We start from the raw sequence: 25013 nt of genomic DNA, 5'->3' as shown, positions 1-25013 counted from the left end.
TCTATTTGGGTTTGAGTATGTGCAGGGCTGTGGACACACACTTGCTTTAGTGTATGTCACTAAATCATGAAAACACATTTCAGCTTTTTTCAGAACATAGGCTCAATTCACAAAAGCAATCTGAGACAAAAGTCTAACTTTACAACTTTTGGTACTCACCAAGGTCATTTACGAGTTGTATCTTTACATCTGCAGTCGGACCGTAATCTCTGCACCCGGGACGTACTCTCCGGCTCAGGGCGTACTCTTCGGGTCGGGCTGGATGAAGTGTAATCAATGTGCCAGAATAAAAAAATTTCCAAAAAGGAACATTACAAATGTGTGATAAATGTTAGAGGAGGTCATGAAAATCAGTTTGGCCGGGGAAAAGAGTATGGCCTGACAATACATCATATCGCAGAAAAGTTTACTCCTTTGCATCATGGTACATGCAGTCCACAATTTGTGCTCCCTTAAGTGTTGACTGTAGTGTCAACACTAGTGTTGACTGTAGTGTTGACACTACAGTCAACACTGAGGGGGGCGCAAATCATCAGAGAGTACGGCGCAAGTTGGAGAGTACAGCCTGTGTGCAGAGAGAATGGTCTGGGTATGGAGATTCCAGCCTGACTCCGGACATAAAGATACGACTCGTAAATGACCTCTGTGAATACCAAAAGTCGTAAAGTTAGACTTTTGTCTCCGATTGCCTTTGTGAATTAGGCCCATAGTGTATCAGTATTCACATATATGGCTTGAATCTCCTGAAGAATCTTGCTCAGTTACACATCTTGCAAGGCTACAGCTTAAGATTTCAAAAGCTGCTTGTTTCATTTTGTTTGGATAGGTATGGCCAGAGTTTATAGCACATTTGATACTGTAGCATTATTATAGTAGTATTATAGGAGTATTATTATAGTAATTTCAAATGAAATTAACACTAATATTAATAAGGCTAAAGGAGTAACTGGCAAATTGCTATGAAATTATCGTTTCACATTTAATTATGTAGCACTAAAGAATACCTTTTATTGACGGATGAAACATTGTAATTGATCAAGAAGTTCTTATAAAAATCATTTCTCTAAACCTACCTTAATAACAAAAATGATGACTACAAAATTAAAAAAAAAATAATATTGATAAAGATTCTACCAGTAAATAGAAAAGGTAGAAAAAACTCAATATATAGCAAAAATAAGAATAATACAACTCTAAAACAGAAGGCATCTTCCTAAATGCACTTGGTTGTGCTGCCATTAATACATTTTATCAAAATTCAACGAACGAATGTGGCTTGCACTTACATGAAACATGAAAACAAAAAAACAATCGAGTGACAGCCCTCAAGGGTGATAAAAGCTGGTATATCACAAGATAAAAATAGACTGGTGGATAAAATTATGCAGTAAAGAAATACCACCACAACCGAGATAATATGTTCAGACCGTGTTGCTAGCGGGGGACTCAATCAGGGGACGTTACTTTCTGCCTGATCCATTTGACTGCATACAGGAACTTGGAGACTACAGTCACCATCACCCCCAATGAAACACTTTTGCAAATTCTCAATGCATTTACTGGGTCCATCACAGCCAGCGTGCTGCACATAGGTGCAATCCTCCTGGATAATGGATTGGAATAGGTCGCACAAAGATTAAAAAATGTACTTCTGTATCATCCGCTTGCTGACAATTCAGGCACATTGAATGAATTTGTTCAGTGAGGATGGCCATGCAGAAGTAAATGTTGCAACTGGCAGAATGTCATATTTAAATGGCATAAACAAAAGAGATCTAGCTATGGGGAGATTATGCAATCTAAAAATTCCACATCCCTGAATATTTTTGTGTAATCGAAATGCTTTGGAGTAACTACCCATAGAGTTAGTGAGCTCTCAACGGGTAATAAATTGAACCCATAATCTTTGTTTAACTTTAGTTGATGTTGATGATGAGCTGTAAGAAGGGTTGAGCCAAAGGTTACCTAGTCCCAAATCATCTCCCAAATTCCTGACATGAGCCATGAGGGATCTTCTTAGTACTACTAAAGCTCAGGATATCGCTGAGAGCTTCCCAGTAGGGTTGCAGTTCCTTTGTAGACCAAACATGAAGCGATTGAAGTATTTTAACTTTTTTAACTTGTTGAGGGATTTATAAACCACACGGCTACTCGGAGAGTATTGGCCTTAACCTGGCCAACTCTTTAATGGGCTTAGGGGAGAGGTCTAATCTAAGTGGAAGTAACGGGGTGCCTTGCCCCATGCATAATAGTGCCTTTACAAAGTTGTTCTCGCCCACCCCTAAGGTGGTAGTAGAACAGTGAAAAAAGAACAGTTGAGGGATAGAATGCAGAACAATGTCATACATTCACCCCAGTACAGAGATCTGGGCCTAAATCAATCGTTTTTGTGCTCCCCATTCCATTCCAGTTGAAACCCAGCCATATGCAAATCAGTCTTGATCCTGCACCCAATGGAAACAGTCCAGCCCAAACTGCTAGGCCGGGTCCTCCCTTGACTGGAAACAAGCATCCTAGGACCGGCTTTGGGGTTTCATCCCTCATCAGCCAGGATAGCTTAACTCCAGTGGCATGGAGAGCACGGGATCCACTTCTGGGCATACCCATCCCACTTGGGCTGACAAATGCAAAAAGAACAGCTGATGGACAGAATGCAGAACAACGTCATACATTCACCCCAGTACAGAGATCTGGGCCTACATCTATTGTGTTTTTACACCCCATGCCATTCCAGATTGCACCCAGCCATGTGCAAATCAGTCTTGATCCTGCTCCCAATGGGAACAGTCCAGCCTGTGGAGTGTCTGAAAAGTTTCAGCGCTCTGTCCATCATCTCCTTGTGTTTGCTTCGTTCGCCCTAGGTTGGCGGGGTATGCCCAGAAGTGGGTCTCTTGCTCACTTTGCCACTGGATTCAAGCTAGCCTGGCTGATGAGGGGTGTTACCCTGAAACCGGTCCAGGGATGCTTGCTTCCGGTTCAGGGAAGACCTGGCTTGGCAGTTCAGGTTGGACTGTTCCTATGAGGCACAGGGCAAGACTGATTTGCATATAGCTGGGTCTGAACTGAGCTGGAGAAGTGAGCTAAAAAATAATGATGGATTCAACCCAGATCTGTGGCTCGGGGGGAGTGTCTGAAGAGTTTCAGCGCTCTGTCCAACATCTACTTGTGTTTGGGTAGTAGAACAGTGACCCCATAGCTCTGCTCCTTAAAGTACAGCACTCCTGGCTTCAGCTTTATAAATGTTAAATATTATATTATATGTCGCTGGTGCAATTAGGTAGCAGTGGGCCCTTTTATCACATCTAAGAATGGCAGAAGCACAATACTTAATCAGGGGGCTGCTCTTAGAAATCGGTGGGGCCCATGACTCAAGATCCGACAACCGAATCCCCAAATAGTCTAACTCTTTTACTCTCATAATCACTCGCTACCCAAAACCCGTAACATAACTCTGTGTTGTAGACCATCAGCTTCGTTTTTTGTGCATTGATCTCTCACCCATGCAACTCTCAAAACAGCTGGAACCTACTAACAAGAGTTTGTAGGCCAGTACGTGTTTTAGAAAGAAGGAGGGTATCATCAGCGAAAAGCAATGCAAGGACCCTCTGGCTGTCCAGAGTCGGCAGGTCACTGACCCAGTTCAACAAAAGCTCTACGCAGTTGTTGCTAAATAAAAACAAAAGAGTCGGGCCAATACGCAATTCTGGTGGACTTCTTTGTCAATGGTGGTTTCTTCGGTCAATTCACTGTTGGGGCCCCACTGGATCCTAGCATAATTTCCATCATGATGTCATTTAATGGTGTCATGAAGGGTATCTGAAATACCCAAGGCAAAAGAACCTCCCATAGTTTTTCCTCTTGGGGCCAAATCAAAAGCTGCTCAGTAGTAATTGTCTACGTACCGAGTGCAACTAATGGCCCAATTACGATATTGTCAGGAAGGGCTCTGAACGGGATTCGTATTCTGCTAATTAGATTCAGGGCCTATGTTCCCGACTGGATCGGTCACCTTTCCGGATGACCAAGTATGATGCAAGGAAGCCGTCCGGGCTGTCTGAATTGGTTCTGAACGGGATTCAGGCAGCCTGAGTTGTTCGGAGCCAAATTGTACAGCCCAATGGAGATGGTTTCCGAACGAGTGAGTACGATGACTGATTCGGACAGCCGTTCCAAATCGGTTTGGCCGAGACGAAACGGCGGTAGAAATCGGACTTCGGGGGGCAGTAGCAGGACCCCGTCACCCGTAGGCCTATGGATGGGCCCATGGGGGTACCCAAAGGACCCCTCTTCCCAACCATGAACAGTGTGGAAGGCACCATGGGGTGCCCGCCAGAGGGTGCAAGGTGTTCCCCACCCACCCATTTTTTTAATGGGAGCCTGTGTTCTCGTTCGGGACATAGGCTCCCATTGAAGCCAATAGGAGTCCGACCGAACTGAGTCTGTAAGCATCCAGACACATCCTAATCGGTCGGTAGAACTCTCCGAATATAAATAGTTCAGAAAGCATTCCTTCGGTGGGAATGCTTTCCTGACGACATCATATTCGGGCCCTAAGTCTGAACCACTAGTTGAGATGAAAAATATGTATAAATCGAGAGATGGGCCCCCTAAACAGTGAACACTTGATATATGTCTTCTGGATACTTTTTTTTTTTTTTTAGTTTTATATAGTGCGAACTAGACCCGAAGATATCAGGTATCGGAGCGCTATACATGAGTACCAGTTTAGTTACAGATGAACACATTTATTTTTGTTAGGCACGGGGAGATTAAGTGATTTTCCCAGACTCACTGGATGTTGAGGGTCATTGATGAGACTCAAACCTGGTTCCCCAGCTTTAAGGTTGACCGCTCTAGCCGTTTGGCTACATCTTCTCCCCACTTTGGGCATCTTCACTCTTCTGATTGTTTGTTGCTGACTTTGTGCAAGTCAGGGTTTTACAGATTTGGAATCCTCAAATACAGAAACTAGATAGTATGCGCTCCCACCCTTTTATCCAAACTGGTTGCCTGTTGGTGACATCCATTTCCTCCGTTCACCTGTATCACCTAGGAGCAGGGGTTTAAGGATACACCTCTTGGAATAAAATGGTTACCTCTGACAATCCCACTGTGATCTTCGTTTTTTCTGTTCTCCACAGCCATCAATCACATCACATTTTGACATTTTACCTTTAACTGCAAGGCAGACAAGGTACCAGATGTTTACACAATCCAGAGCACTACACAAATACAGTAATTTTGATCCATCTATTTCACAGACCATCTTTTATTTACAAATCAGCCCAATCCAAAATTTCCTTGATGCAGGTCAGAGAGGAAATGGTACAGCCGACAGGTGTTTCGGCATGATGACGACTTTTTCAAGGCTCATAAATACTAAGAGGCGATGAAGAGGTAAATCCCGTATGTATATTTTGTAAAAAAATCCAAAAAAGTCCTTTGAGCCCCAAGGACTGATATAATTCAAGAAAGGTATGAAGTTTTAGCAGACCTGGCAAAAAGGGTCTAAATGCCCCAAGCATTTAAATGAGGGCAGCAATGCAACACGGGCTAGGATTGGCCCAGTTTGAAGGTGGTGAACCCACAACCGCTCTACAAGTGTTTTGGCGTGTTTGTGTCTCCCGGTACCAGAAGTATGCAGATTATATCAGTGTGCCCTTTGGCAATCAGAAAATAGCACAGACAGGTGCGGAGCGAGCCCGGCTGCAAAATGGCCACCTGTTGAGGAACCTCTGTTGACTGGATTGATAAACTGGCATTCATGAGCGTTGTGGAGAGGCATCGGGGAGAGTGCAAAACTGGCCAGTTCCCTGATGCTTTGCTGCATCCGATGACATGGAGGAGGGGAGTGTGTTGAGAACCGAGATGCCGCTCCCGGTGAGATACGGCCTGATCCCTGGCATGGAGGATGGCGGCGTGAGGTGGTGCCCAGTGGCAAGGCCCTAGATTCGCAAACAGACTGGGCCCTGGAGGTGCCAAACCTCTGGAAGTGACCTCATCCAGAGACGGTTGTGGCCACATAAGCATAGCCTGTTTGACCACCTTACTTTGACTGCCGGGTTTGACCCATCTGTACCATCTAGAACAACGCTCTTAATGGGGGGTGTTGCACTTTGAGCGAAGCGACTCAACCTGTGTGCCTGGTGTCCCCTGCCTCGAGTGGGCCTCTCCAGTGGCTGTGTTTGCAGTCTGCCTCCACCATGGAGGATATGTTTACATGAACAATAGTTTGTAAATAAATGTATCTCTTTTACATAAAACTCTACATTGTGTGATAATGTCCCATGTGGTTTTGACGCTCACTCTGAGCGGTGTGATAGCACAAGGTACGCAGTTATTGTGGTGCTCCAGGGAGGGGGAAATCACCCGTGACTCTTAAGTGTGATCCCAAGGGATCTGAATTATAGATTAAACAATGCCCGAGCACTCATACATCAATAAAGCTGTTGCTAATTACAACATATATATCCATAATACATTTCAAGTTTTGGTTTCTTGTGATTTTATTTTCTTCTTTTGATTGTTCCATCCAACACGTGTTTCATCGTCCGGGAGTGAACCCATGACTAACCTCAGGGCTGGAATGACAATTATACAGAACATATACTGGTATCTTATACAAATATTCATACATTGTGTATATTTAGTGCAATAGGTGGAAACCCGTACAATGGCAGCGAAGAAAAAGCTATAGTTTGTGACATAGTAATTATCCCAAAAAATTTGGGATGATTCTTTATTAAATACGTGTATGACAACCTGATATTGTGGCATATGAGCAATATATTGTGTAACGTGGTGCACTTATCGGTATCTCTGCAAGTGTCACATAGAACCAGATATCAAATTTATCATGGATGGGAGAGTGGGAAGTGGTGCTCATATCCTTATGTTTAATAGTGAAAATGACTATGGTGACACTCCATAGCCTTAAATCTGTACGACATACCTGTCACGTAGCCAGTTCTTTCTGTCAACCTGAAAGCGGCCATACAAGTACTGAGTGACTTATTACCTCTGTGCCGGTTGTAATTCCGTCCCGGTCAGTAGGGATAAGATACAAAATTAACTGGTATTCCAGGTTGTGCCCGTATTTCCAAGTAAGATCTGTAATAACATGAACACTTTGCCCATATTAGAGCCTCAGTCCAGTGTCGTGATATAATGCTGAAACTAAACATTGCATCTTGTTTCTATAAATGATAGGATGCATATTGAAAATTCTTGTGCACATTCATTAATAACATGCTATATATGGTGTGGGTGGGGGGCCAGGTATATTGATCATAATCGCTGATACAGACCACTCCCAGATTATTGGGGTCGAGAATCTTATGTCTGAAGTGTTTCATGGTCATGCATTCTATCCATACATTCACCAGAAAACGCCACAACATGCATAACTAATTAAAAAGTCTCTCAGTGAGTGTTAGGGGCTCAATTAATAATTAAATTTGGCTCCCAAATAGTAAAGGCATTAAAAGTGTAAATATAATATGATGCCGTCTTTCCTGACATCCACGTCAATCTGTGTGGCGTCCAGTAAGTGAAGAAACCACGGACATTGAATTTGTTCCCCGTAAATCCTGCTGGATATGACAGAGAAGCCGATTACTTCAAAGAACATGACGGAGGCTAGATAGTAACGAGTATTCACTCACACGCATTTTGCGGGCCTTTCTTACCTTACCAGCACAGATGCCGATCCACATCCAACACGGCTGTACGTATGGCCGCTGTGTGTAGAAAGAACCCGGAAGTTAGGTACAAGTATCGCGAGCGCAGAGGAAAAGCTAATCCGCGACCTACCTGACCGAGGAACATATACAACGCCATATTGGAAATCTATTGTGTGTTCCACGACTCTAAAGTCTCAATCCTGTCGCTGTCAAATAGTAATTAATCCGATATTATTTCAACTGACGCATCCAGTGTGTATACGATGAATTTGGGTGGTCAACATTGCAGTATTGCATGCCGGATCCCTACTCTGGGGGACAGTTCGATATAGGTACATAGCCAGTATTTTTCTTTATTAGGTAAATATTAATGCATGTTACAGCATTGAAGTCAAGTCTGCCCAGTCCAAAAGTCTGTTAGAACTTGAGGGGCATAAGGTTTGTGGTGTGGCATAACATCCGCCATATCAAAAAGATATATTCTTGAGTCGTGGACAACGCCTACACAACATCAGGTCCAAGAAGGAAGACGATGGGAAGAAGAAGTGAAATATAATCATCAAAAAGCCCTGAAAATTGGCAAGATCCAAACTTTGGATCAAAAAGTGTATGTGATTGGTATAAATAATGAAATTTAGGGGGGAAAATCAGATTTCATATTTCGGCTAGGAAGGATATGATATTGCATCGCGTCTCTCAATATATAATGCCATCCATCTCATGTTTGTGTGAATCCTAGAAGGTCACATTCGTATATCTGCTCACACATATTTAACAATTGATATCTTAATGAGGATTCAGGACATAGAGCATAGCTCATTCTAGTATGACAGCATATGTAGCATTGTGAGAACATGGTGGATGCAAATCTATCCGATATTAATGTACCCAGATGCCCACAATGTATGACAGGAGTTGTTATTCCCCCAGAAAGTAGTGTAATTCCTGGTCCAACTTAAACCACATTCAACCGCTTGTAGTCTCATGATCCAGATCGCCTCTCTTCATGTTGAAATGCCATCTACCATGACTGAAATAATCTTGAACAACAATGTATTTCTGTTTGAAAAACAATGGTATAAACAGATACAAGGTGTTGCCATGGGCTCTAGACTTTCTCCTTCCTATGCCAACCTCTTCATGGGGTATTTTGAGGAGGAGTGGATCTGGGGCCCCAGGGGAACAAACTGGTGTGAATCCATCATTTACTGGGGCAGATATATAGACGACTGCTTGATGATTTGGTCAGGCACAATGGACAATTTGAAATTATTTTGTGACTTTCTCAACTCCAATGACATGGGCATTACATTTACATATCAATACAGCATGAAAGAAATTGAATTATTAGATGTGGTAATACTCATTGAGAACAATCGGATACACAGCAAACTACACCGCAAGCCCCCAATCCTGCAATTTGATATTACATGCTACAAGTGCGCATCTGAGGCACCAAATAGAATCAATCCCATATGGAGAATTAGTCAGGGCTAGAAGGAACTGCAGTGATGACAATGATTTCAGCTCCAGCATATGGGATATGAAACAACGCTTTATCACCAGAGACTACAATACCAACACTATTGAGAAAGCTGAACGTAAAATATTGACACTCAAGAGAGCAGACACCCTAAGAGACAATAATTGCAGGGACATGCATCCACAAAACTGAGACTAATCACTGACTATACCAAGCTGTCAACAGTCCCGAGAAACAGCTCGAAAAGACATTGGCATATACTCAGCTCAGACAAATCACTTAATAAATATGTTACCAATGCACCATGCATCACATATAGGAGAGGTAAAACCATCAGATCACTACTGAGCCCAAGCTACTCAAGAGACAAACCCAATGAAAACTGGCTATCCAAGAGATATAAAGGTTTTCACAAAGGTGGCAGTTGAAATATGTGTAACCTAGCAATGGGTAATAGCAAATGTTTTGAGGACAGAAATGGTAGAACTTATGAAATCAGGCTTATGATTAACTATAACACCAAATATGTGATATACATGCTGAAATGTAAATGTAATAAATGCTATGTAGGCAGTACTATAATGAACATGTGAGAGCCATTAAGCTAGATATCCAACTGCCATGCACATGAATGAATGTATCTCGCAAGGCACACGTAAGACACTAACCTTCTGTGGCATAGACCATGTGGAGTCTGATCCTAGACGTGGTAATAGGGAACTCCACCTGAGACGAAGAGAGGCGATCTGGATCATGAGACTACAAGCGGTTGAATGTGGGTTAAATTTGGACCAGGAATTACACTGCTTTCTGGGGGAATGACAACTCCTGTCATACATTGTGGGCATCTGGGTACATTAATATTGGATACATTTGCATACACCAGGTTCTCACAATGCTACATATGCTGTCATACTAGAATGAGCTATGCACTATGTCCTGAATACTCATTAAGATATCAATTGCTAAATATGTGTGAGCAGATATTCAAAATGAAATGAAAGGACATTTGTATAGTGCATGGCTACCCGGAGGCCTCCCAGCGCTGAACGTGACTGATCGGATAGGACTGAGGTGGGTTAGGGGAACAAAAAGGTTTTCAATTGTCTTCGGAAGACTAGGTGGTTAGGTTCCCTCCGTAACTGGAGGGGCAATGCGTTCCATAGTTTGGCAGCATTAAGAGAAAAAAAGACGGCCACTACTTCTGGCCCTCTTGACTTTAGGGACCGACACCAAGTGGAGGTCGCTGGACCGGAGATTCCTGTTAGCTTTATATGGGCGAATCATAGGTGCCAATAATGGAGGTCCATTCCCTTGAAGGGACTTATGAACAATACAAAGGGCTTTAAAATTTACCCTTTACTTCACCGGCAGCCAATGCAGTGAACAAATATATGGTTTAGCTGAGGTACGATTGGATACACACAGCAGCAGTCTGGCTGCACAGTTTTGGATCTTTTGTAATTTAGTCATGACTGCCGTTGGGGCTCCTAAATAAAGGGCATTGCCATAGTCAATCCTTGAAAGTATCAAGTACTGGACTAGGACTTTCTTGGCTAGTGGAGGAAGAAGAGGAAGCACTTTCCTAGCCATTCTGAGCAGGCCGAAACAGGTGGCCACTGTCTTTCTTGCCTGCACCTTGAATGACAGATCCTGGTCAAGCCAGATGCCCAGGCTCTTTATTTCAGTTTTAAGAACTGGAAGTGGGCCCATGCATACTGGCCACAGGGACTCCAATATAGCTGGGGCAGGGTTGCCCAAAATCATAATCTCTGTCTTATCTCTGTTCAGCTTCAACTGGGAGGGATTCATCCATTTAGAGTCCTCAGTTAAGCATAAAAAAGGGCCTTGGCCTGGTGAGTTGCTTGGTTAAGAGCCACAACCAATTGGGTGTCGTCGGCATAGGTTACCATTTGAATTCCGAATGGTGCAATTATTGCTGCCAAGGGGGCCATATATATATATTAAAAAGAGTCTGGCTCAATGACAAGCCTTGGGGGACGCCACATAGCAGAGGCTGGGGTAGTGAGCTCACATCTCCTTCAAAGACCTGAAAAAAACGACTCTCTAGAAAGGAACAAAGCCATTTCAGGGCCGTAGCAGCTATTCCTATTTTTTTGAGACGGTGGATAAGAGTACGATGGTTTACCGTTACAAATGCTGCGCTTAGGTCGAGAAGGATGATGGCTGCCAACCCTCCGGAGTCCACAATCTTTCTACTTTCCTCTACTACAGCTACCAGAGCGGTCTCCGTGCTCTGTTGTGGATGGAATCCGGTCTAAAAGGGGTGCAGGACACTATGAGATTCCAAAAAATTGGAAAGTATAAAGTTCACATGTTTCTCTGCCACTTTGGCGATCCCAGGAAGGAGGGAGATAGGGCGATAGTTACCTAACTCCACCGAGTCCAGGTTAGGTTTTTTCAATAATGACTTTACCAAATGTGACCTAGGATTCACACAAACATTAGATGGATGGCTTTATATATTGAGAGATGCGATGCAATATCATATCCTTCCTAGCCACAAGATCAAATCTGATTTTTTCTCTCCTAAATTTCCTTACTAATACCAACCACATACACTTTTTGATCCAAAGTTTGGATCTTGGCAATATTGATGGCATTTTGAAGACTGCCAATTTATTGAAATAATTATATTTCACTTCTTCCTCCCATCCTCTTCCTTCTTGGACCTGACGTTGTGAAGGTGTTGTCCACGTCTTAAGAATATATCTTTTTAATATGGCGGATGTTATGCCACACCGCAAACTTTATGCCCTTCTAGTTCTAACAGACTTTTGGACTGGGCGGACTTGACTTCAATGCTGTAACATGCATTAATGTTTACCTAATAAAGAAAAATAGTGGCTATGTACCTATATCGAACTGTCCCCCAGAGTAGGGATCCGGCACGCAATACTGCAATGTTGACCGCCCAAATTCACCGTATATACACAGGATGCGTAATTTGGAATAATATCGGATTCATTACTAGTTGACAGTGACATGATTGAGACTTTAGAGTCGTGGAACACAGGATAGATTTCCAATATGGCGTTGTATATGCTCCTCGGTCAGGTAGGACGCGGATTGGCTTTTCCTCCGCGCTCCCGAAACTTGTACCTAACTTCCCGGTTCTTTCTACACACAACGGCCATACGTACAGCCATGTTGGATGCGGATCGACGTCCGTGCTGGCAAGGTAAGAAAGGCAAGCAAAATGCTTGTGAGTGACTACTCGTTACTATCTAGCATCCGTCATTTTCTTTGAAGTTATTTGCTTCTCTGTCATATACAGTAGGATTTACCGGCAACAAATTCAATGTCCATGGTTTCTTCACTTTCTGGACACCACACGGATTGACGTGGATGTCAGGTAAGATGGCATCATATTATATTTATACTTTTAATGCCTTTACTATTTGGGATCCGAATTTAATTCTTAATTGAGCCCCTAACACTCACTGAGAGACTTTTTAATGAGTTATGCACGTCATGGCGTTCTCTGGTGAATGTATAGATAGAATGCATGACAATGAAACACTTCAGACGTAAGATTCTCAATAATCTGGGAGTGGTCTGTATCGGCGTTTCTTATCAATATACCTGGCCCCCCACCCACATCATATATAGCATGTTACTAATGAACGTGCACAAGAATTTTCAATATGCATCCCATCATTTATAGAAACAAGGTGCTATGTTTAGATTCAGCATTATATCACAACACTGGACTGAGGCTCTTATATGGGCAACGTGTTCATGTTATTACAGATCTTACTTGGAAATACGGGCACAACCTGGAATACCAATTTATATTGTATCTTATCCCCTCCTGACTGGGACGGAATTATAACCGGCACAGAGGTATGATATTCTCTGACAGCCCAGATGGGTTTTAATTGATGGACTAGATTTCATGACCATTTTTGAATAAGTTACTAAGTACTTTATTGCCGCTTTCAGGTTGACAGAAATAACTGGCTATGTGACAGGCATGTCATACAGACTAAGGGCTATGGATTGTCACCATAGTCATTTTCCCCATTAAACATAAGGATATGAGCACCACTTCCCACTCTCCCATCAATGATAAATTCGATATCTGGTTCTAAGTGACACTGACAGAGATACCGATAAGTGCACCACGTCACACAATATATTGCTCTTATGCCACAAAATCAGGTTGTCATACACATGTTTAATAGAGAATCATCCCCCAAAAAATTGGGATAATTATTATGTCACAAACTATAGTTTGATCTTTGGTGCCATTGTATGGGTTTCCACCTATTGCACTAAATATACACAATGTATGAATATCTGTCTCAGATACCAGTATATGTTATGTATAATTGTCATTCCAGTCCCAAGGAAGTCATGGGTTCACTCCCAGGCAACGAAAAACATGTTGGCTGGAACAATCATAAGAAGAAGATAAAATCACAAGAAACCAAAACTTGAAATGCATAATGGATATATATGTTATAACGAGCAGCAGCTTTATTGATGTATGAGTGCTCGGGATTGTTTAATCTATATCTCCTTTAGAGTTTCACCGTCTGGGAAACACAAAATGCATGCACAAAATTATATAATATATATATATATATATATATATATATATATATATATATATATATATATATATATATATATATATATATATATATATATATATATATATATATATATATATATATATATGCAGTTAATACACACAGACTCGAGGACACAAGGATCAGTAACAGATAAACAAATTCATAAAAAGAAGGAAGGTGCACCAGGATGAAGTCAGAGAGCTCCAAATGTATTCCAAAATATATATTTTATTATATTTTCAGTTTTAAATTTGGACAGCAGCCAATGCGTTTCGTTCCGAATGGAACTTCTTCAGGGCTGAAAAAGTTACACAAATAAAAACACTAAGTACACCTAATACATGAGACAACACATAAACATTGTAAACAACATATATAAATAAATATTTGCACACATTAAACACATTAAACACATAAATTCATTACATTTCATGTTATGTTTTGTTTCCTTTTTTATTTCCTCTCTCTACGTCCCTTTGCTGTGTACGCTCGATGGACTTCTCTCACATAACCTTGTTCTATGGGTTTTCTTTTCATCCGAGAGTTCAAAATATACTTTGTGTGACGAAAAATTATATTATATTTTCTACTGAGTATATGGTATAGACTTAATTGGAAACCAATTCCTTTCTAATATAAATGTTTGTGTATATATTCATTGTATGTCTATATATCTATTGTCCCTTCTTTGTTGTTTAAGACATTTATTGTGTGAATACATATAATGATGACAGACTTTTTCAGATTGTTGTGCCAGTCTTCCAATGTAATGTATTTATGTGTTTAATGTGTACATATATGTATTTATATATGTTGTTCACAATGTTTATGTGTTGTCTCATGTATTAGGTGTACTTAGTGTGTTTTTATTCGTGTACTTTTTCAGCCCTGACGAAGTTCCATTCGGAACTAAACACGTTGGCTGATGTCCAAATTTTAAACTGAAAATATAATAAAGGATATATTTTGGAATACATTTGGAGCTCTCTGACTTCATCCTGGTGCACCTTCCTTCTTTTTATGAGCTTATTTATCTGGTTTCCAGTGGAGTAAGAGTTTCTGCGAACTCCGGTTGTGGTTGCACAGACAATTTACTCATTTGTTTACTTAGAAACTGAAGTGCTGAACCATGGTCAGCCACATTTTGTCTTTCTAACCTAGCAGATATTGCATAGAATATACTTTAATTGATATTTACTAGAATGAACAGGAATATGTGCTCATGCTATTCAGTGAGGGGAAGGTGCAGTGAGGTCTGATAAAAGAATTAATAGTCAGTGCATCACTATTAAAAAGAAATATAACTCTTGCCTTGGTTGATTTTAACAATATAAAAGGAGTCTAAATAAGTTTGATCGTCAACAGCGTTTCGACCTCCGTTAGTCTGAGGTCATAATGAGGACTTGAGCATGAGCGTTCTGAATCTATATGCTTGCAGTAAATCAAGACGATCGCAACAGATATGCTCATCAAAAATGACTGGGCCGGTCAAGGACAGGGGACCGGGACGCAGGTTGAAGGCCTGTCACCTCAAGGGCAGCTGACCTGAGGTAGAAGCATCAATATAACTCTATGCATCAGCATTTCGGCAGTGTCCTTGACCAGCCTTTTCCTCAATGAACCATTCATGGAAGAAGAAATTGTTCAGGTAATTGGGAGATGCCTGGGGATAAAGCTTCTGGCCTTGATGGTCTCACTTTTTATAAGGAATTTGCACCCCTTCTTGCCCCTCACCTTCTTGATATGTACGAGAAGTTTGTGTAGACTGGTGAACTCCCTTCTTTCCTGGGAGAGGCCTTGATAGTAACCATCTTGAAACCTGTTAAGGACCCTAGGCACTGTAATTCCTATAGGCTGCTCTCCAGATAAACATTGATAATAAAATACTGGCAAAGCTGATTGCCTCATGGCTCCTTCACCTCCTGCTGATCATGGTCCACCTGGATCAGTCGGGCTTTGTGCTGTGTAGGTCAACAGCTCATAACCCACACACGTTCTTTGCCCTCCTCCACACGATTGACCCTAACCTAAGGGCTGCTGCTGCAGTCCTAGATACTACTAAGGCATTTGACTCGCTCAAATGGCCCTATCTTTGCCATCTCCTAAAGCATCTTGGGGTCATTAATAGATTCATACATCTGATCCGTTTACTCTACAACCTGCCCGTGGCATGCCTGGGAATAAATGGGACACTTTCAGCTCCTTTTGAAATAGCTCGGGCACATGTCAAGGGCGCCCATTATCACCTATTTTATTTGCCATTGAGATGGAGTCGCTCATGGCCCGGTTGCGGAAATACTATTCACACCGAGGTCTTATGTTCCATCCCAGACAGATCCTGGTCTCTATGTACATGGATGACGTTACTCCAAAGGTCAGAGACCCGTAGGATAATCTAGATCCTCTTCTCCGGGAGTTTATTCGCTTTGACAGCATGGTGGTTATTACGATTTACTGGGTGAAATGCATCTTATTTCAGCTTATGGAGTTCACACAGAACTTCACTGCCGACTTCCCACTGATGTGGGCCTGAGACCTTGTCCGATATTTGGGCATCTGGCTCAACCAGGATCTAGAGGAACTACGGCCGCAGAATTATGGCAGTTGATGATGTGGCTTGAAGACTGTGGGGTTGCCTGGCCGAAACTACCACTGGCCCTCACTGAGAGGTTTGCAAAGGTGAAAATGGTCATATTCCCCAAATTCTTATTAATTTATTTATCAATCTGCCACTCCCTCTCCGGCCATGCTTTCAACAGAAACTCCAGTCCCATCTTATATCGCTGGCATGGGCTGGCAAACAGCTATTTGTGGCATGGGAGGCACTGTTGCTCCCCTTTGAGCAGGGTGGGCTGGGGGTACCTGATATGGACTTGTACTTCCTCAGCACCCAGGTGCACTTTGCACACTACTGGTTACACCCTATACAATACCAGCTGCACACTGCAACTGAGGCTGGTCATGTGGCTCTGTGCCTGCTTCAGAGGGTTTTATATGGCACCAGGTGGATACCGTGGCACGGTATAGGCGTGGAATGAGTTGCAGAGGACAGCACATCTTGACTATTTGTTTGCCCTGTCGGTTCCAATTTTGCTCCCACTGGCAGCTGATGCAGGGACGCGTCTACGCCAGATGCAATTGACCTCCTCTGTGGGGCGGCTTACCAGGAAGGCTACTTTTCTGCCCATCAACAGGTGTTTTGGGACTCCACAACTTCTTTTCTGGACACCATGACCTAATATCAGCTTTGAGCATCACTGCGAGATCTCCGTGATACGTTTCCAGCTGCCCATTCCACGTTCACAGTACTGGAGGAGATGCTTACCAACCCTTCTCCCTGTAAACTGATCATGCGCATCTATGCTGGAATGCAGAAAACCACACCGATCCAAATGACCTTGACCCAACAGATTTTGTCAGATGACTAAATGTGCTGATCAGTGAGGAACAACTGACCTACTGCTGCTCCCAGTCCAAGGCCCTATCCCCAAACTAAAAGCTGAGCTTGATACGCTTTACATTTTTACATAGAATCTACCATATGCCTGCGCTGCAAAAGGGACTAGTTGAGGATGGGCGATGCTTGGTGCTGTGAGGGGACTTTCTGCACCTAGCGTTGGATTGTCCTGAGATCCAGGACTTCTGGGAAGTGGTGTTTAGGGATGTGACAAGTATCGCAGGCCAATCTCCTGAGTGCTCCCCCCTAGTCGCGCTATTTGGCTATGTCAAAGAGGTTCCCCTGGACATCCGGCAGCTGACTGCAATGTTGTTGCTGCTGGCTAAGCACAGGGTGGCGATACACTGCGGCAGACAGCAGGTGCCCAGCAGGTGTAAGTCGCTTAATGATGCCCCTGTCAGGAACTGCTAGATGCGTAGGGGGAATTGATGCCCGTCTGCTCATGCCCGAAGGACATATGAACCCTCGGGTGACTTACCTCAGACTTCATGGAGACAGGACTAAGGCCTTGTCTAATTGATGGAGTGCCCAACCAGCTGTGGACATGCCCAACTGTTCCTCCCCATGTGGTGCCCTGCCTAACTGTTTCTGCTAATGTGGGCGGAGCCCTAGCCTTCTATCTTGTTAAGCTTGTTGTTACCAGGTCCTATTGACTTTGTAGACTTTAGACTTCCCTGAGTAGCACGTTCGCTTTTTCTTGCCCCATTCCTTCTCATTTTGCATCTTCTCCATTCCCCTGCCCCCCACCTCCTACCCTATCCTATGCACTTACTCAATACATTGTAGTGGTTTGGTAATTATCTATTGACCAATTTCACAATGTATTTGATTCTGGAATGCATTCAGTACTGGCGGTATGCTGTCACTGTTTACTGCAAAACTCAAGAAATATATATTTTTTAAACCTAAGAAAGCAAAATTATGCAAAAGCAGTAGGGAAAATGTAAAAATATTTTGCTCCTGCCATTTTTTTTAAGTTTTTGAAACTAGTTTTAGACACTTCTGGCTAGGTGCCCCTAACCCACCCTTTCTTTTTTCTTTCTTTATTTATTTAACATTTTATATAGCATGAACATGACCCCTGGGGGTAATAGAGTGCTTTACAACTTAGCAATCACGAAAGGTACAGGAAATAGTAAGAGTAAACCAAGAGTTCAACATACAATCATAACAGTCATATAGAAACAAGCGTGTTCTCCAATGCCTGGTGAGCTGGGGTTCTAAGCCAGAAATTTCTTCATCAGTATCACTTTAACTTCCCTTTTGAAAGAAGCATTCGAGGGATCCAGTCTGATTTCAGGGAGCAGGGAATTCCAGATTCTCGGGCGATAGCCGAGAATGCTCAAGTGTAAGTTTTCTTTTTATGGAATTTCTGTAGCATGAGCAGTAAGGTGTTGGCACTTCTAAAGGTTCTAGAGCCACTCAAGAGCTCAAGTTTTGTGGGTGGTATATCAGAGTTTCGAAATGTAAGGCTTTGTGGGCCATGCTTGCAATTTTTTGTTGTATCCTTGCTTCATATGGGAGCCAATTTAGGGATTTCAGCTCAAACATGATATGATTGTTTTGTTTAGAACCTGTGATGAGCCTTGCAGCAGAGTTGAGAGAATCCCTTAGTGGAGCTGTCTTAGATCTAGGAAGGTCGCAGAGCGCTGCGCTTCCATAATCCAGTTTAGAAATCACTAGGGCTTGCACCGCAGCCTTGAAGTCGTTGGGGGGAGAGGAAAGATTTTATTTTCCTAAAGATGATCAATTAGAAGTTTGCGCCTTTGGTGAGAGCACTGATGTGCTTCTGCATGTTCATACTCTTATCTATTATTATTCTCAATGAGCTTGTCGAATCAATGATGTTTGGCATGCAATTAAGAGCTGTTAGTTGATTCATCCATTCTTCAATGGCTGTCGACTGTTTGGGTGGGTCGAGAAAGAGGAATTCCGTTTTAAGAGCTTTTAATTTCAGGTGATTAAGAGTCAGCCTACTTTCTGTTTTCTGTAAAGCTAAGTTGAGGGACATGATGTCCTCAGGGGAGGAGACTTACAGGTACAAGTTGAAGAGTGTGGAAGGCTACAAGGGCCTTAGTAGAGACTCTCCAGTATCCTCAGCAGGATGCATGAGATGATGTAGGGCTCAATCAGCAGACCACAGGGAGCGATATTAGACAGCAGCAGTCATTGACAATTCTACGAGCATAAGGAGGAAGAAAATAATGGTGGTGTAATACCTGTGTTTAACTGACTGTACAGAATAAGTGTAATGTATCTGAGCAAATGATTGAATAAACAGATTTTTTTTTTAAGTTGAAGGGAGTGGGTGAAAGCATTGACCCCTGCGGTTCACCCAGAGTGAGCGGTGAGGGATTAAACAGAGAGTGGTTCACCTTGAATCTTTGAGTTTAGAATGGGCCCAGAAAGCCCCATCCTGTGTTCCAGTAGGTTGATTTGACTATCATGTTTAACTGAGGGTTGCCTGATGAACTAGAGCATCTTTGGGAGGATGAGGATTCAGTGCTAGTCACTGTGTTCTTGATGATGGGGAAAATATTGTCAAAAATTTCCAGGTTGCTGTCTGATGACTGGATAAGGATAGTCCCATTGTTGTAAAGGGAGATGGTTGCTTCTACTCTGTACATAGGAGAGGGGGCAAGCATAACTCTAAGTCCTTGAGGAGTCTTCCTGGATGTGGTGATCTAGAGCATTCAGAATAACACCTTCCTCCATTGAGCACTTCTTTTCGTAAGAAGATAAGATCACTTATTGTAGCACCTTTTTTCATGGGGAAATAGGGGTCCGAAATAAGGGTTTCTGGGTGAGACTTTAGGAGCTGATTTTGTAGATTTTGGATTTGTTTTTTGCTAGGGTAGGGGGATATTTGATTATATAACCATAATGGCTGGACGGCTCCAAATTCATAAAGATAGCTCTTGAGGATTTTGGATCCATATCAGAGCTCATTACAGCTACTGTCTGAAAAACGGAAAATGTAACCAGATAGGGTCAATGATCCATTTGATAATGAGAGTAGTGTTCTTTGTATTCAATATACCTGCTAAAGGAGCGCCTCTGAGTGGTGTGGTCGTGGAGGAGTTGCGGGAGTTCAGGGGACCATGCTGCATTCTGGGCAGGAAGGTAGCGGCAAGGTTCAAGGAGGGGAAACATGGTGAGGCATCATAAGAACTGTACTAGTTATTCATTGATTAATCTTCTAACACTATATTGGAAGTTAAATGTGAGTGAGATTGTTTAGTACAAACAAAATGCCTCTAGTTATAGGTAAGGTGTATAGAGTCATTCTCAGTTTACATAGTTGACTAAAAGTGTCATTGATTCCAGTAAATGTACGTAAGGAAAGAGGCAGAAAGCATGGTCCTCAGATGAAATCAAAACAAGGGTATATTCAAGCAAACATATGAAGGTTCTTAGTAGGTAGTGGAAGCATGCTAATGAAACAGGGAAAGTAATGAGACTGAATTTGCGTGCAGCTGATATATGTGAGGTGTATCATGATTTATTAAACAACATTAAAGGCCTTATTCTGAATTGTCCGTAATTTGACTGGAGATACCTGGGCCAAAGTTAATGTTCAGACATTTATCTGACCCTTATTTACCAGACACCACAAGCTTTCAGACCTGAAATGGGGAATTACATGGCACTCCAGAAATACAGGGTTTATTATCGTATGCAGCTTCTGAGTCAAAGGGCTGAACTGGAAATGAAAAGAACCCAGGCAAATTATGTTCAAACCATCCAATACAATGCAGGAGGCTGCAACTGAAATAGAGCCCTGGGGGCATGGGGCCATGTCAGCACATCCTGCTCTGAAAGCAGCCTGCTAGGCTGCAGTCTATTGTGGATATTCCAAAGTAGCAAAATGGTCAGTCTAGCCCTAACCATTCCTGCTCCTTTTCTGTGGACATTTTCCACTTGTACGGGCGGAGTGGTATCTTTTTGGGGATACAACTCCATTTGACGTGTAATGAGGGGATAAGTGCCCTGAAGAAAAGTAGATAAACTGTGTGAAAGATGTGGCAGCTGGATCCTATAATGCCTTGAAAATGTCCAGATCGATGAATGGGTGAAAAATGTCCCTTGCTAAATTTCCTGACTATATAGTGGCATTTTAACAACATTAAGCACCCTAATATGAATATTTTGTCGGGTTGCAATTGATAGCCTTGCAATATCATGGCAGGTCTGAGTCTTGAAAAAGTTAATTTGTGCAAAGTATCTAGGCACATATATATGGTGTGTGTGCCAATTTTAGTACATTAAGAAACAATAAGCACGTTTTAAGCGAATAATCCCCAAAAGACATGGGGGCATATTCTCAAGGATCTATCGGCGTGTTATGGGCACTTTATTGCAGCCAAAGTCGTGATAAATTTACCGCCCTATTCACAACCTGGTGTTAACAGCTGATAACTCCAGTTTACCTGCGATAGCAGCCGCAAAAATCATCTCCACAGATGAGCCTGGGAACTATCACTAATGAGATGCAGAGTAGGCGTTCCCGTGCAAAAAGCCGCGGCAACACCACTGCACAACATTCTTAACCACCAGCCAGATTGGCGCTAAGATTGCAAAACATGAGATAAGGTGCGTTAGCAGCAGGAATCCAACACCTGCTCCGACCTGGTGTAAAGTCGGACGACAACCTTCACCAGAAAAGGGAGCCCAGCCCAGAGCCACACATGAAGAACAACAGATGCCATGGAGCCACTGACCCGGCATCCCGGAGCCCCAAGAGGGCAACAACACCCACTGCCATCACCCCCAGGACACCCCCCCTCCCCCGGGGCCCCACTCCGGGCACCCCCTACCCACCCCTGGACAAAAATATGTCACATCAACGTTACGAAATCATGAACAAAACAATGTGCCTGATGTCGCACAATTACAACACTTAACATACATGTGTGGTCAGAAAAATGAGAATCATACATTCATCTTATAATTTCCAAATAATGTATTCCTTCAGAATAAACACAAAACAACTATTTTGAAGAGTCATGGCGGGTCCTCTTAGGACAATCTGTAAGTCACATCCTGCAAAACAAAATTCTAGATAAGAAGGTGTGTCATGCGCTCATCAAAGGACAGAGAGAGAGAGCAAAAGAGAGAGAGATAGAGATAGATAGAGATAGAGAAAGTGAGGGAAAGAGAGAAAGAGAGAGAAAGAGAGAGAAAGAGTGAGAAAGAGAGAGGAAGAGAGAGGAAGAGAGTGAAAGAGAGAGAAAGAGTGAGGAAGAGAGAGGAAGAGAGAGAAAGAGAGAGATTGTACAAGGAGCGCAAGGCCAATCGGGCTCTTGGCTCATACATGCCAACTGTCATATGTGTATCGCTATTGGTGCACACTAACTCAAAGGCCTGGAATCAATTGCAACGTGAAGGCCACATCACATTTCAAAAATGCAAGCAGTAGTCAGACTAACATTAGGTATGAAAGCTCCTTTGTCTCAATACACAAGGCGGAAGGCCAGCTGAACCCCCGACCTTGGTATTGAATGCGGCCGGCGCTCCCTGCGAGGGATATCATACCAGATCTTGATGACTCCCACACCACGAACTGCGCGAATGAAAGACCAACGTGTCCACACCCCACCCACAAATGTCCCTGCTTGAGGTACACCTGCATTGGATGTCCTTGACACATAAGTAAAAAGCAACCCATACGTCCAAATGTTGCACACAAATACGCCTCATTGCTCCGAGAAGTAGCATATCATCCACATAACTGCCACCTGTTAGAAGAGTGCCGGTGCTACGAGACCAACAAAGGTAATGGCTGGCAATCACGTGCACATGCACAACCCCTGTCATGTGGAACTGTACCATGAACGAATGATGCATCTGTTGGGATCCCTGCCACTGGCAGTGTTGCGCATCAGTTACCGTCTGAGTTTCCGTCTTGCGTACGTCACCTGCGTCCAGCTCTGGTTCCACTGTTGATCATGCACATTTGAGTGGCCCATGGATGTCTGCCTATCCAACACAACGGTAGCTGAATTGGATTATGACTTGTGTGTGCGCCCCCTGTTGGCCCACGAACAGGAGTGTAACCGTGATACCCATGCTTGGGATGCCTTGATATTTGGCATATCTGCAGGCAGTTGGGCATGGGAGATTGCACAACTCCTCGTGTGCAGTGACCACATCGAGTCACTCCCCTATTGGGCTGTGTTGCGGATTGGTGAAACGGCGTGGACGGAGCACAGCTGCCCGGACCAGTTAATGGATTGGCTCGCCCTCGTGCTCCTTGAACTTGACAACGATGTACTCTTTGAACAGATTGCCCATGAAGCTGAGCTCGCATTCATGGACGAGTAACTATGTTCCTGCAGCCACAACTGATTGTCACCCACAGCACAGGTCCCCACACCTTGTAGCATCTTGGAGGAATGGTCACATATTCCACCACAACAGTGGACATGTCTGCCTTCGCCTGGACTCAGAATGCATGTGCATGGACCTATGTGTGTGTACACACACCTGTGCAAGGTGATGCAGTCCCATGGGCGGAGCTGCACAGCATTGTTTGGCAACGTTCCAAAATCAGAGAAACTGCTGGGGGGAGAGTGTACACATGCCAATGTAGTACGACATGTGACCTTGTAGGACCCTTTCACCTGCTCACTGTCAGCAGAGCACACAGTCGGCGCAGTCCGGTGGTACATCACTATGCAGAGGGCTGTGAGTCGTGTCCCCTGACACGGGTCAATGAGCAGACGCCAAACCTCACATGACTCATCCAGCAAGGCAAGGTGGGCTGAGACTGTTGACATCTGTGAGGATTTGTGTTCATTCTTGCCACCCTATTACTTTCACCTCGACATGTTCCTAAGCTGTCCATTAGCCGTTGGAGGGTGTCTGAGCAAATGTGCAGGGTGTCCTCTTCATCATCACTGAAGAGATGTGTGGTCTGCTCTGCAGGAGGTGTTGATTGTCCCTTTGCAATGTAAAGGGGAGATGCAGGTTAACAGTGTGTTCCATGTATGTTGACACATTGTAGATGTTTACATTCAGACTGCATGACAATGTACATTGTGACTGTTTTGGTGAAGCTGGCTATTTGATTGGAGACAGTGAACATTTCTAATACATGACGGTTGTGTGGTTGTACTCGTACATTATCATCTCACAGTGTCATGCACTGCCAGATGTGATTGGCCAGTTTCTACGCACGAGCGGCACCAGTTGTGTCCTTTGTCCTGTTGTGTAAGGGTTGCACTTTCTACCACATTGTCGTCAATGTTGATGTACTGTGATTGCTATGTGTGTGTGCTGCATTGTTGGCGAGTCGCCCCTGAAGCTCTGATTTGGTGGCCCCTTATCCCTTTGAGTCGGTGTGCCTTTGACTTGTGTGCTTTTCGGGTGCTGGGATGTTTGCGACATGGGTCATTTGTGCTCTTGGACAAATTTTGAACTTTTGTGCATTGTTTCTCTGCAGATGTGTTTTTGACGTCATGGGTTGTAGGTGCACGTGGATGTGTCAGAGTGGGACCTGCTCCTTCACGGATGTGGCCCACACTCAGCCACCTCAGTGTCATCTCGTACACCATGTCATGTATTGTGACTGCAGCCATGCTATCTGTCATGCAGTGTCACTTGCATTGTCAGTGTGGCTCACAGAGCCGCTGCTTTTCTGGATTCAGCACATGTGCATGAGTAGGTTGTGGCACTGGTGATATGGAGAGGGGCCCATTTGTACACATTGTGGCGGGGCCTACTTGGTGTTTCTATGGGTGCTGCAGTGTGCCAAGGGTATCAAGGACATGTTCCACAATCATTCTGGG

Source organism: Triturus cristatus, chromosome 5_1, assembly GCF_964204655.1.
Source record: "Triturus cristatus chromosome 5_1, aTriCri1.1, whole genome shotgun sequence".
Taxonomy (NCBI): domain Eukaryota; kingdom Metazoa; phylum Chordata; class Amphibia; order Caudata; family Salamandridae; genus Triturus; species Triturus cristatus.
This window is presented reverse-complemented; position numbering follows the sequence as displayed.